This window comes from Giraffa tippelskirchi, chromosome 2 (assembly GCF_054371585.1).
Source record: "Giraffa tippelskirchi isolate mGirTip1 chromosome 2, T2T-mGirTip1v1.2.pri, whole genome shotgun sequence".
Classification (NCBI taxonomy): Eukaryota; Metazoa; Chordata; class Mammalia; order Artiodactyla; family Giraffidae; genus Giraffa; species Giraffa tippelskirchi.
Genome location: NC_137276.1, coordinates 146,875,305 through 146,889,976, shown reverse-complemented (window position 1 = coordinate 146,889,976; position 14,672 = coordinate 146,875,305). Strand labels below are relative to the sequence as shown.

The 14,672-nt window shown below is 35.6% G+C and overlaps 2 long non-coding RNA genes across 2 annotated transcripts in view; one reads left to right on the top strand and one right to left on the bottom strand.

Annotated features, from left to right (window-relative positions):
* Positions 1–14,672, bottom strand: part of LOC145523559 (uncharacterized) — an 880,911-nt gene that overhangs the window by 50,045 nt on the left and 816,194 nt on the right. The gene's annotated exons all lie outside the window — the stretch shown is intronic.
* The window catches only part of LOC145539399 (uncharacterized), a 55,829-nt gene that overhangs the window by 35,480 nt on the left and 5,677 nt on the right, over positions 1–14,672 (top strand). The window contains exon 2 of the long non-coding RNA XR_014077769.1: positions 11,081–11,219. This is a non-coding gene — a long non-coding RNA (uncharacterized LOC145539399). The remainder of the gene's footprint in view (positions 1–11,080; positions 11,220–14,672) is intronic.

Here is a 14,672-nt window from a genome sequence, read left to right as displayed (position 1 = left end):
AAGGAATGAAAAGAGAGTCATAGGACAGAAAGTAAAAGTGTAGGTAGAGTAATTCTGATGACAGTATCATGGTTGGGAAAGGGCCTGAGCTAAGACTTAATGACAAACATCAACCAGTTCTGTAAGGATCTGGGAATGAGGGTTCCAGACAAAGAGCACAAGTCCTGAGGCAAGACACAAGTTTATCATATGCTCCAGGAATAGACTGGACCCTGGGGTGTGGCTGAAACTCAGTGCAAGAGGAGGAGAGTGGTAGAAGATGAAGTCAAAGTCCTGAGGAGCTTTGTAGAGGACTTTAAAAAATGTAATGAGGGACTTCCCTGGTGGTCCAGTGGTCAAGACTCCATGCTTTCAATGCAGGGGGTCAGCCTTTGATCCCTGGGTTGGGGAACTAAGATCTTGCATGCCACACAACGTGGCAAAAAAAAAATGAGAAGTTACTGGAGGGTGTTAGAGAAATAAAATAATCTCATTCACTATTTTAAAATATTACTGTGACTCTTTCATAGGGATTTTTTTTTTAATGCCAGGTAAATATTAGGGGATCAAGACAGAAGTAGCAAATGGGGTTAGGAAACTACTGACCCTGTAGCCTCGTCTAGGGTGGCTGTAGTGGAGACAGTGAATGAAATAAGTGAGGGTGCCTGTTAAAACCTTCACAATTAGAATTGCAGATAAAAGCAAGAGCTCAGAGAAGGCCACCAGAATTTAATTCTTGATCTGATGGGATTGTGATGGCTTTGATTTGTGGGAATAATGAAGTTTAGGGGAAGAAAGAGGGAGGATGTTAGTTCAGTCGGGCTTTGGGCATGTGAACTGAAATCTCAGAGGAGTCAACACTAGGGATGTAAATGTGAGTGTCATCACACAGATGGCATCTAAAACTGTAGGGTTCAGAGAATCTCCTCCATAGAGAAAAGCAAAGAGGGCTAATGCTGTAGGTAGAATAATGGGATCCCAATGATTTCTGGCATTAATCCACAGAATTTTGGAATGTGTTACCTTACATGACACAAGGGACTTGGCAGATATGATTAATTTATGGCTTTTGAGATGGGGAAATTTTCCCTGATTATCCAGGTGGGCCTAAGGTAAACATAGGAGGCTTCAAAGTGGAGAACTTTCTTGGCTGTGATCTGAGACAGCCAGACCATGAAAAGAGGTTTGGGGAGAGATTTTAGAGGCCTTTGAAGATGGGGGGTAGGGGAAGCCACAAGCAGGAAAATATAAGAAAATGGTTCTTTATTAGAGCCTTCAGAAAGGAACACAGCCCTGATGACATGTTGATTTTAGTCCAGGGAGACCTGTGTCAGACTTCTGAACAGTAAGAAAATACATTTTTGCTGTTTTAAGCCACTAAGTTTGTGGTCATTTTTTACAGCTGCAATAAAAAACTAATAAGGGAGGACTCAATTCTGGGAACTTTCAATATTTAGAAGCCAACTCAAGGAATAGCCAGCCAAAAAGCCTGAGAACAAGGAAAGAATATGAGAATAAGAAATTCAGAGAAATAAGTAAATAACTGCATCAAATGTGCCTAAGAGATAAAGTGTAGTGAGTGAAGAAAAGTAACTATTGGTTTTGCCAATATGAAAGTCCGTAATGCTCACGGGGCAGTGTCAGTTTGGGTCGTGAGGACAGAACCCTACTTGAGTGGAGAACAAGGTGTGAGAAGTGAAAATGGGAGTGATGATAACCAATAATTATGTTAATATGTTTTCTTGTGAAGATGAGCAGATAAGTGGGACCAATATGTCTTGATGGGACAATGGGGTACATGGTAAACTTGGGATAAAAGAAGGAAGTTAGGGAATTTCCCGGTGGTCCAAAAGTTAGGACACTGACTTTCCACTACAAGGGGCATAGGTCCGATCCCTGGTTGGGGAATTAAGATCCTGCATGCCATGTAACCAAAAATAAGAAGGAGTTATGGGGAAAGAGTCCAATGCATTTGAGGTACCTGAGGGTGAAGATGTCCAGGAGTCACTTACATGCACATGTTTGCAGCCTGGGATTCATCGCGGACTCGAGATAAAGAGAGAAAGATTTTTCAAATCAAGGAAATAGAAAAGTTAAAGTCTTAAGTGCGATTGTGAGGCTAATCAGAGAAAATTTGAAGTAACACAAAAATGAAGTGGCACTGTATTAAACACAATATTAACCTAGATGGAAATTTACAGTTTATAAAGTGGAAGTATATGATCTGGCTAAAGTGGAAAAAAAGAAAAAAGATATTGATGCTGTTTTAGAAGCACACTTCAGAGCTTTGAGATAAAAAGTAAATGATCAATAAATCACAAAACTGGTGCTGAGGCAAGATAAAGTAGCTTCAACTATCAATAAAGCTGCTGGAAGCCTTATTCTGCTCAAGGCAGAGTATCACAAAGTTCTTGACATGCCCTGCTGATAGTTGCATTGCTCAAAAGGCAGAGGTGATAAAGGCAGCAGTGAGAGGCACCTAATTCCAATCAACAATGAGAACTGATGAAGGCATAGAAGTGATGGGAACCTGGGGAGAAAATGATTATGCCATCTTTGAGTTTATAACAATGTAAGAAGAGAGAGCTAATAGTTAGTTATTAAGGGTATACCTCTGGAGCCCAACTAGAAAGATTCAAATTAAGCCTCTGACACTAGCTGGAGGGAAAGCCTTGGGCAGGTTACTTAATCACTCTAATGCCTCAGTTTCCTTTTCTGTAAATAGAAATGATAAAAGTAATTCATTCATTGAGTTGCTATGATAATTTAGTGAGTTTACTCCTTATAAAACACTTAGGACAGTGATTAGCACAATAAAAACCTTAGGAAAATATGTTAATAATAATAATGTATCAACTGTGTAACAGATTCCAAGAAAGTTTTTTTTTTTTTTTAATGTATAGAGAAGGTACATTGTCTAATGTGCTTAATCAGTCGCTTTAGTCATGTCCAACTCTTCACGACCCCATGGACTGTAGCCTGCCAGGTTCCTCTGTCCATGGGATTCTCCAGGCAAGAATACTAGTGGGTTGCTATGCCCGCCTCCATTTTCTGATGTAGAAGGGGTAAATAAATGAAGCTTTCTGGAAATGATCCCCCTTTATTGAGTGTCAGATAATATTCACTTATGACACCATTCAGGTCATTCAGCACTGAACCAGAGTTGATGCAATGACCTGCAGTAGTTAACAGAAGGAAGCAAAAGGTGATATAAAGTCTTGTTCTTAGGGAGGACTGCACCTTAAAATGAGAGATCCAAATTTAGTCAACAGATGCGAGGTGAGGGTAGAGGCATGGGAGAACAAAAAGATGAAGAAATGAGTGAACTCTGGAAAAGAAGAGAAAGTGACCACAGGGGTGAGAGGGAAGCTGAAGGGCCCAAGACTGAACACCTGTGACCTCATGTTTCCAGAGTCTGATATCCTTAGTCATGCAGTATGATGGAGGACCATGTGGATTTTGACACCCAAGAAAACTAAATTCTGATTATTTGATCACAAAAGATCCCAGACCAAAGCAGAGGACACTGCTGGGAAACAAGCAAAATACTTTGTCTTTTGCTACACAAACATATGTAACCATATACACACGGTATACACCCACATACATAGACACAAACACACAATGATCCACCATATAAATTGGCGAAAGCAATACTTCAGAGGATTTAGAGCTATGGAAGATACTTCTAAGGAAGCTGAAATCCAAGTACCCAATATGAGAGGGGATGGTGAGGGGAAATAAACTCCAACACCCCACTCCAGTACTCTTGCCTGGAAAATCCCATGGATGGAGGAGCCTGGTAGGCTGCAGTCCATGGGGTTGCTACAAGTCGGACACGACTGAGCGACTTCACTTTCACTTTTCCCTTTCATGCACTGGAGAAGGAAATGGCAACCCACTCCAGTATTCTTGCCTGGAGAATCCTAGGGACGGCAGAGCCTGGTGAGCTGCCATCTATGGGGTCGCACAGAGTCGGACTCGACTGAAGCGACTTAGCATGTAGCACATGGGATAGTTACTCTCATGTGTCAACTTGACTGATGTTCAAATTAAACATTGTTTCTATCTGTGTCTATAAGAGTATTTCTGGATGGGATTAGCATTTAAATGGATGGACTCAATAAAGTAGATTGTTTATTGTTGTTGTGGTTGTTTAATTGCTAAATTGTGTCCAACTCTTTTGTGATCCCATGGACTGTAGCCTGCCAGGCTCCTCTGTTTATGGGATTTCCCAGGCAGGAATACTGGAGGGGGTTGCCATTTCCTTCTGCAGGGGATCTTCCCCGGGCAGGTTAGCAATTGTGACTTAACATGTGTAGACCAAAAGGTGTGTGATTGGTAAATAAACTGATCTATTTTAAAGGGGACAGATACAAAACCGTTAATAGTTGCAAAGGAAACTTTCTGATGAGCTCAGATTGTAAAGGAAATGGGAAGGGGATTCAAGGAAAAGGGGATATAAAATTAAAGATTAAATCAGAAGACTAATTTGGATGTCTAAGAAGGAGGTTGAATATTCCAAATAAGCTCCAGTTTGCAAAAACTTTTCAAAGGCAAAATAGTGGACATTTTTTCTTTTTGCTGAGTTCAGAGCAAGGAGGAAATGAAGGTAGGCAGTCTGCTGGTAACACATGGTACAATGCTAACAGGTGACAAATAGCAAACAAGACTCAACTAACTGCTATTTAGCTTTCATCCTCTACAATCAGAGAATGATCTGGAAAGTATCCAAAGGAGAGCAAACATGGTTAGGAGGAAGTTGAAAACCAAGACAGGCAAGGAGATAAGAGTGAAAATCTAAAGCATTTTTAATCCTCCACTCTTAGAAAAAATTACTTTTCAATGGAGTGAAAGAACTAGAGATTTGATTACAAAACAACCCCAGTATTTGAGAACTCCTAAAGGATGGAAGAAATTGGAATTGGAGTAAAAGAACAATTTTTTTCTCTCCAACTATTATTTTAGTTTTCTCTTTATTAAAATAATATATGTTGGAAATAGGAAATTTAGGACATATGGAAAGGTCATAGGAAGTAAAAAAGAAATTGTTTATAATTTTAGCTTTCAGAGACAAGTATGATTACCACTTTGGCAGAGTTCCTTTCTGAAATTGTACATTCATTTTTATGTAGTTGTGATAACATAGACTACACAATTGTTTGTTGGATTTTCCTGACTTTAGCATTAAATCATAAACATTTTTCAATGCAATGATAACTCTTCAAAAACATCTCTTTCATAACTCTATACATGACATGATACTATATAGTTTTAAAATTATATATATTTTTCTGCTAAGTGATATTTGTTTCCAGTTTTTCACTGGTACAAATAAAGTATGATGAATATCATTACATACAGACATTCATTGCTTTTTCAGATTTTGCCTTAGAATTCATTCTTTTATTAAAATTTGGGGTAAAATGACTCTATAAAAGGTCCCTATGCACATTATTTAACTGCTTTTCAGAGTTTGATTCAATGTACATATATGAGAATGCTTTACCAGGGAATCCTCAAATGAATTTAGTATCACAATTACTTAAGATTTTGCAATTTAAGACTAAGAAATGTTATCTTGTTTTTTGATTTACATTTCTTTGAATCTCCATGAAGTAGAAGAGTTTTCATATGTTTATTACCATTTGCATTTCCCCTGTGTTATTCATTCCCTTATATTAATTGTCACTTTTTGGTCAATGTTTCTATACAATGCTTGCATATTTTATTCTGTTTTAAGGTGGAAAAAGTTATCAATGTTAAAAAATCCAATTTCTGTTATTCTTGATTTAGATATTTTATCTGATACCAATAATTGAATTTCTTATTTTGTTTCTGATTTTCTGGTATATCCTTGGTGTAACTTCCATAGTCATCCTTTGATGTGCAGCAGAAACCATTTATTTTAACTTTACATTTATAACCATTACTGAAAGGATTGATATTATATTTCTTATTTTGTTTTACAGCTTCTATTTTGATGTGCTTCCATACACTTTGTTTTTATTTTTATTTGTGCTACTTTATTTACTGGTTTATTCTGTAGTAGTTTGAGGAGTTGTTTTTCTTAATTTTATGAGTAATAACATTTATCATATACTTCTAAACTCGTATTTCTATATTGTCCAAGGATAAAAAGAAATTATGAACTTGAATCACTTCTCTGCTATAGGAATTTATCACCCATGACATTCTTTTTCTACCCATTTTTCAGTTCTGTTCATTTTTTAAATGAGAGTTATGGATTTGGCTTATTATTTTATGTTGTTTTACTATATAAAACCCATTTTTGATAATTATTTTTAAATTTTGCATTCAATTGAATAATCACACTACCTTAGTTATTTTTAATTATTCCATAAGTTTCTTTTAAATCTCACAATCACTCTTTTATATTACCAAGTTAATATTTTTAGCTTCTTAAGAGGACTGACAAATGTCTTTTTTTGAAAGAATACATAAGTTTAATGTTTAATGGAGCTTTTAATACCTAAGAAAATTCTTGTGCTATCTTTACATTTGAATGACATCTTAGATGAGTATATGAATTTTGAGTCCCTGGCACTTAACTTCAACAAAGTTAAATGCCAGGCTTTCTCTCTATCTTGAGTTATTCACTTAAGTATATCTTCAGTTGCAAGAAAAGGAATATAAGGATTGTATTTTCAGAGCCCTTTAACATAGCTATTATCTTGCTTTCAAACTAGATTGGCTATAGTGCTACACTTAGAATTCTTGGGTCTGATTTTTTCTTTTGAAAATTCCACAGACACTGTGATTTTTTATAATTTAATACCATATAATAAAAGTCTGAGATTAGGATAATTTTGTCCCTTTTTATGTGATTTTTTAAAAAATTCCCCTGAATAGCTATGTAAAAGTGCATGTCCCTTACTACTCATTTTAACTGGAGCATGTGGGGTCATTGCTAAATCTACAGGCTCAAGTTTACTTTCACCTCATGAATATGTTCTTTCCTAAGTCTGATTAGTCTCTTATCCTTGTTTTTTTTTTTTTTTTTAACTCTTTGCTTTATCATAATAAGCACAACTCTTAGTCACAACTCTGTCTTTCATAACTTTTTTCACTTTTTATAATTTCTTTGTCCTTTTATTCAGAAAACTAGAAGAGTTTCTTAGCTTATTATCACCAGCTCAGTTTTGTCAATTTCATTCCTTTATTGTTTCCAATGGGAATTCTAATTTTTCTATTTTAGGTAGTTCCCTTCTATAACCTACTACTTTATTCCATCTTTTTCTCAACTTATAGTCCTGCAATGGATGCCATAATTTCCCCAGATAATTTGTTCAAACCAGTTATAGCTGTTTTATTTCCCATTTCAGTAAATTCTTGAGGAACATTCATATCATATAATTCAATTCAGGTCCATATGAAGTGAAATCAGCTGGGAGGTGTTGCACAATGCTTTTCTCCCATACCAAAGAGACTTAGGAAAAGTCATCTCTTTCTGTCTTGTTCACATTAATGTGTGTGGAGTGACATGTGGAACTGCTGCAGTCATCTTGACACCGTGAGGTAAGTCATCTTCAAAACAAGGAATCAACGCAATTAGGTTGGAAGAAAATAGAGGCCCCGATGACAACTTGGCAAATGCAATGCACTTACAATACCATCCACTTCACTTCCATATTTCTAGTTATATGAGAAAACAATGTGTTTATTGTCTCAGCTATCCCACATCAAAATTGTTACTTGCAGCCAAAGACATAATTAATACTGCCCTCTGTTTCCATTTCATATTAGGCATATTATTATATTTTTATTAGGAGAGTAAGGAAAATATTGTCAAGAATTTTTCACTTTTTATAGAAATTTTTTTTTGAAGTATGTTCTCTTTCTGAATCTTTAGGATAATTTTTATTTACCTTGATATTGAAAAGCCTTTCCATAAACCCTATGCCATGTCATTTAATATTACCCTGTTTACCCATCCATGAAACTTCTATACTGATGCTTTATTTTATAGATTAAAGATTACAAGTATTACACCTATACAGATACTCAGCATATATCACATACTGTTGAATTCTTGCTTTCAGATCAAACCTGCCTGCAGTACTGTGTGGGATAATGTGTTCAGCTCTATTGTGTTGAAAGGAGAAGGGAAGTGTCATCTGTTCCACTAAGGAAATGCCTTTTCCTCTAATTAGCCTATCTAACTATAGTAAAGAGTCAGAGGTGCTGTAATTCTTTTTGTACAAGGGAAGTAAATAAAAAACTATATTTAACAGTGCCCTACTAAAATGGTCCACGTTATCGCTCACCCAGCATCACATACAAAATTCTTCCTGAGTAACTGCATAATACAGGATATAATGCATACTTTCTCCTTTCTCTACTCTCCATCATAGTTTATTCTGGAAATAATAACTTCTGAATAAAATTAGAAAAAAAGAGGATTGCTGAGAAAATTGGAGGAAAGTGCATGAGACTCTTATACAGTGGAACATAATTCTCCTGTAATGTCAAGGACTTCACCTATTCCAGACTAATGCTGTTTCCAATTACAATTTAATGTTAAAGAAGTAAAAATCATGAAAAAATAGATTTAGCATATAAACATAGGAAATGAAATAAAGTATGGTAAGAAATAAATGAAATTTAAAATCCACTGGACTGCCAGGGAATTCCAAGAAAGCTTGTTTTAATGGAAAAAAATTGATTTCCCAAATCAATCGTAGATTATGGATCTTTTGTTACACTTGAAAAAGCAAAAAAAAGACAAAAAACCAACCACGATATGCATATACTGGGCTTCTGTGTATCATCACAAATTGTTCATTTATATTCTGCCTATATCCTACCATCATACATCATTCCAAATTTTTATTCTATTATTACATTGGTGTGATTTTACAAGCAGATATTCACTTAAGCAAAAAAAAAAAAAAAGACTCAGTAGATTGTTTCCTTCATGTATTTTGGCATTAGCATCCTGGATATATTATATATTTTCTAACAAAGTTCTCGTGTATCAGGGTTTGTTGGCTGCCACATTTTTTGTTCAACATAATCTTTAAATCACAAAGTTAGGAGCAGACATTGGGGATGCAGCTGTCCATGCAATTCTGGTACAGTAAGTTGACTGTGTCTACACAGGAATGTGTATTCCAAGTCATTGGAAATTCCCCTCACACAGTAGCATGTGGTCTTTTCTTATTTTGAGTTTCCTGTGCCATTGTAAGTTTTGCCCTTTAATAGATATTTTTAAGTATTTTATCTTAGAGTTGTAAGAGGATGTAACAGACACCAGGATCTAGCTTTTGTGTTAATTATAACTTTGCTATTATAAAAGGAGAATGTCTAGACCAGTAAGCCTGGAAGTATTTCTCTTAGACATTCTATTATATAATAAAAGCATTAAACAGGCTCTGAGGATATTTCAAATAGAAGACTTGATCCCAAAGTATAAGCGTGTGCTCCTTCTGCTTATACCCATACCTAATTAGTCTCATTTCCTTTGTAGTGAAGCTGACTCTACTTATAGATATGATGGGATGCTGCAAATCAGTGTCATCAAATGTTTTCCTTGCGCCCCTGAGTCTTGTGGGCAGCCACAGTGTAGGAAGGGCTGGAGAGGAATGGAGGTGATGATTTTAGGTGTCCAATCTTTCTACCCACATATCAACCAAAGTAGATTCATATTTTTTATGTTCTATAAATTATGATTCCATATAAGACTGCATTTGAGAAAACAAATCATGTTGCTTTTAAAAAGAGAATCCTAAAACTCTTCCTGTTCATATTTTTTCCTACAGGATGGGATTTAATAAAGTCTCATGATATTCTTGGGACTCTGATAAAAAGTGTGAACTGGACAAGAGTACAGTGGAGTTAGCTTGAAGCTAAACAAACTAACAATAGCTACCATACCAACCTGGTCTTTTCTAGTGACAAGGCAATGTCATCTTGATCAGTTAAATATTTTGGTTACTAACTTTAAAGACTAAATGGTATGCCATTTAAATTTGCTGATAAATAAAAACTGAGTTAGCCAGGTAGTATGTTGAGTGTCAGTCTATATTCAAAATTACTTCAAAAGACTAAAAACTAGTAAGACTAAATTAGAGATACAGTTCAGATCCACCTGTGGTCCTTAAATGTAATTTTCTCAGTTGTGGAACAGATGAAGTATAACTTAAGTAGTTTGTTTGAAAAATACCAACATGTGCTTAGGAACAGCAAGTCCACATGAGTCAAAAATTATTTTTTAAAAAATACAATTTTAAACTACATTATGTTCAATCCATGGGTCAGGAAGTCCCCCTGAAGAAGGGAATGGCTACCCATTCCAGTATTCTTGCCTGGAGAATCCCATGGACAGAGGAGCCTGATAGGCTACAGTCCAAGGGGTCGCAATGGGATTGCAAAGAGTCAGACATGACTTTCATTTTTTCATGTGTAGAATTTATAACATTCCTACTGTCCTCTACAGTGGTTAGTCTACATCTGGAGAGCATATTTGATTTGGGTATGTGAAACTAAAGTAGCTATCAAAGAAGGTGAAGAAAATATTGAGAGATGAGCAACGTTACATGAGACGGGGTTGCAGACGTTGAAAATGTTGAGATGACAAAAGTGAAAGTCACTCAGCCATGTCCGACTCTTTGTGACCCCATGGACTATACAGTCCATGGAATTCTCCAGGCCAGGATACTGGAGTGGGTAGCCTTTCCCTTCTCCAGGGGATCTTCCCAACCCAGGGATTGAACCCAGCTCTCCTGCATGGCAGGCAGACTCTTTACCAGCTGAGCCACAAGGGAACGACAACATTAAACTGGCATCAAACACCTGGAGGCCTACTAGAAGAAGTAACACTTCTCTATATTCAAAAGGACAAACCCAGGACCAGAGGACAAAACCAAGAACAGAGGACAAAACCAAATAAATAGTGAAGATTTTGTTCAGTACACAGGAAGATTTGTCATTAGGCTCATCCTACAGGGCATGGTCAGCCTCACCAAACAGACTTACAGATCTTGGTAAATCTTCAAGCAGAAGCATTAAAAAGATTACATGTAAAGATTAAATTCAAAGTAAAAGATTAAATTATAAAATCCTGAAGCATTTCTTTCAGAATTTAAGCTTCTATGATTCTATGTACAACAGAAGTGTGAGAGAAGGTCTTAACTTAGCCATTTACACATGGAAACTTCGGAGGGCACCAAGACTCATGGCTAAGGACGTGGGATGGCCACAAGAGGAATAAGCTCATGGTAATTATTTATTACTCTATTTCTTTTAAATGAAAATAGCATTCTAAACTGTATGACTTTAGAAGAAAAATAAATTTTCAATTAATGTTTTCTGTATTGTAAATCTCTTATGATCCAACTTGCTGGGGTTTTTTTATTTTTGTTGTATTGAAAATGATATATCAACTCTATGAGACATTTTAAGATTAAAACATTTTATCTTCATCTCTAACACATTATTTTTTCATGTTATCTATTTTGTCCTCATGTATTCATATTTTTAGGTTTGCATTATCCAATAGCGACATTTTGTTTTCACATATATCATTAAAATTATTACCATTTTCTACTATCCTGTAGCACTCATAGTGTGTATCAGTAACTGATTAATATTCTCTTTCCACAGTATTTCATAATCAATCTTTAAGGTTTGGGTTTTTGTTGTTGCTTTTATACACAATGTTAAAATAAATAGCTTAGTGAGTTCTAAATATTTCTTGGCTATTATAAATAATTACACTTACAGAAAAAATCCATTCATAAAGTTCAGAAAAGGCCCTATTGTAATTTTTACTAAAACTGCATTGAGTTTATACAGTAATTTGAGATAAATAACATCTTTACAACATTGAATCTTTCTCTTAAGAAACAACATATTTGTCTTTGGTTAGTTCAGAATACTGGAGTGGGTTGCTGTTTTCTTCTCCAGGGGATCTTCCCGACTCTGGGACCAAACATATGTCTGCTGCAGCTCCTGCATTGGCAGAAGGATTCTTTACCACTGAGCCAATTGGGAAGCCCTCTTTATGAGAATAACAATGACTTATTTTTGTTTGTATTTCCTGAGCCTAACACAGCGTCTCATGTAGAGTAGGTACATGATAGCTATTTAACAAACAGATGAAGGAATGCATACTTCAGATGGGAAAAGTGCTAGCATGAAATCCCAAGCCACTGATTTTGGAAGGTTTTTATGAGTGATTTTTGAAGCAACTGCAGAATTCAAACTTCAAACCTATCCTTGCCATGATTTCTTATGATTTTAAATATTTATGAAATATGTCAACTGCAGTTACCAGACTTTTTAAAAGAAAGTGTGATTGCCTTCAGCCCTTTCCCTATTTATGCCATAGAGAAGGGATAAGCTACTCACACCAGTACTCCTGGACTTCTCTGGTGACTCATATGGTAAAGAATCTACCTGAAATGTGAGAGACCTGGGTTTGATCCCTGGGTTGGGAAGATCCCCTGGAGGAAGGCTTAGTAACCCACTCCAGTGTTTTTGCCTGGAGAATCCCCGTGGACAGAGAAGCCTGGCAGGCTGCAGTCCATGGGGTCACAAAGAGTCAGACACAACTGAGCGACAGAATGCACGCACACCTTAAGGGAAGACTAGTGTCCCACCAAAAATTTCTACAAACTTCTAGGGAGCTTGTTCTTTATGGACACTTCTAACCTTAACCCTTGCTTCTACAGAATTACTTTAAGAACTATCTGGCTGTCTTATGTGTATTATACCTTGTCTTCATTGTATCAACATAAACAGGGCACTTGATCATGGTCATTAGTAAAAATGGAAGCTAACAAACATTACTCATAGAAAACTTTTGTGTGAAAAGTATTTTTTTTTTTAAAGCAAATAAAACATATATTGTTCAGATTTTTTTTCCATTTTTTTTTCTTTTTTAAAAAAACATGCATACATACACAGGGTATAGTGGTCCTGGGCAAGACACATGTGCTTGCACGCACACAAACTCCCTCTTACTCTTTCACTCGTGCACACATACACACACATATATACACACAAATACTTTCCTTCTTGGCCCCAGGCCTCAACTGCAGAAGCCTCGAAGACTGTGCCAGGGTAGCCTCCCCCTCCCCCATGTCTTCCATCCACTCTTCCACCTACTCTCCCCTCAGCCAAGCTATTATTATTATTATTATTACAGTTATTATTAAAACATGATAATGGATCAAAGTACAATTTATCTACAAAAGGTTAAGAACTGTAAGTTGAATGTTAGAGTTTCCTATTGCAGAAGCACTTTCATTCAGCCCATAATAGGAATTTTCCATCAGATAAATGACCCTATGGAACACACAGGCTTTCGCGATATTGCTGGTTCCCCTCTCAATCAGCCCTCGTTCTTCTTTCCTTTGCTCTTTCCATCCCTCTCAGACTTCTCTTCACTATGATATTCATCTTTCTTTGGCCTCATCTTTTGAACTCAGCCCCAGGAACACCTCTGAATATCCAAAACTGATCTAAGTGTTCACATGAAGGGGCTCTATTAACAGCCCAGTAAGCTACTACCCTTAGACTTTATTTAAGGACCCATTTTCCTTAAAAGGAAGTTGTGCTTTTAAATAATAAAGTTTTATATTTACATTAAATATAAAAATTAGGCATATTTATCTGTCTTATATCCCCAAATTAGAATGTTTGCCCAGAACATAAGCCCCTAAAATCATTCATGCACCAAAATTTGTGGACATTAATTTACCCAGCAGGCTATGTGACAAAGACTAAGAATTACTGAAATAATCTATACATAAGGACAGTAGCTATTTTTGAATATTTGTGTATAATCTTTTCACAAGATAATCTGTCTGCAAATGTCATACATTCCAGTAATTGCAGAATAAAATATAAAAATTACATAGTTATGTCTTTATTTGATGATGACAATTCCAAGATGCCAATCCACACAAAAAGAGAGAGCTATTTTATTATTTAGAACATATATTCACTGGTTATATTTTTCTAACTAAAAAAAGTATATAAAATAGCATACTTAGATTTCTGAAAGACAATATTTTTTTCCACAGAGTGCTACTAGTCACTATAAAACCAATAGTCAATCAGTGGTATTTAGCTTAATCTTTAAAAAAAAATTAAAAAAAAAAAAAACACTGCCCATGTGTGTTCTATAATAAATATTCTCTGGATCTGTTTAAAATGAATACAACTGTGACAACAGTGTTTGCTCTTTGTCCATGGACCATTTGCTATCTGTAGAGAATATAACAAATGGCATATTATTTAATTTCAGCACAGAAGAGAGGAAAGTTCAGCTAGCCTCTGCTTAAAGGTCCATTTTTCCACTAAGCAGAATTTACTGTTCTTATTTTTCAGACATGTTACTATCTTTATTTTTACTGGTTAAAAAGGTAATATTTGGTTCTTGTTGAATTTTCAAATAGCAGAGAAGTAGATAAAAATTGTACCTACTTCTAACTTTATTGTACATTACCTGTGTGTCCTTAAAATTTGCAATTTGGGATAAATACATAGTTAACATATATACATAGAACACAGTAGGAAAAAGTTGGTTTTTATCTTACAAGAAAGAATCTTCTTTAATTAAGAAAGAGTCTTTAATTAAGAGCAATATGCTCATTATTATTATTATTTTTTTTTTTAGAAAGAATTAGCACACAGGTAAGGCTCTCTGCGACCCCATGGTCTGT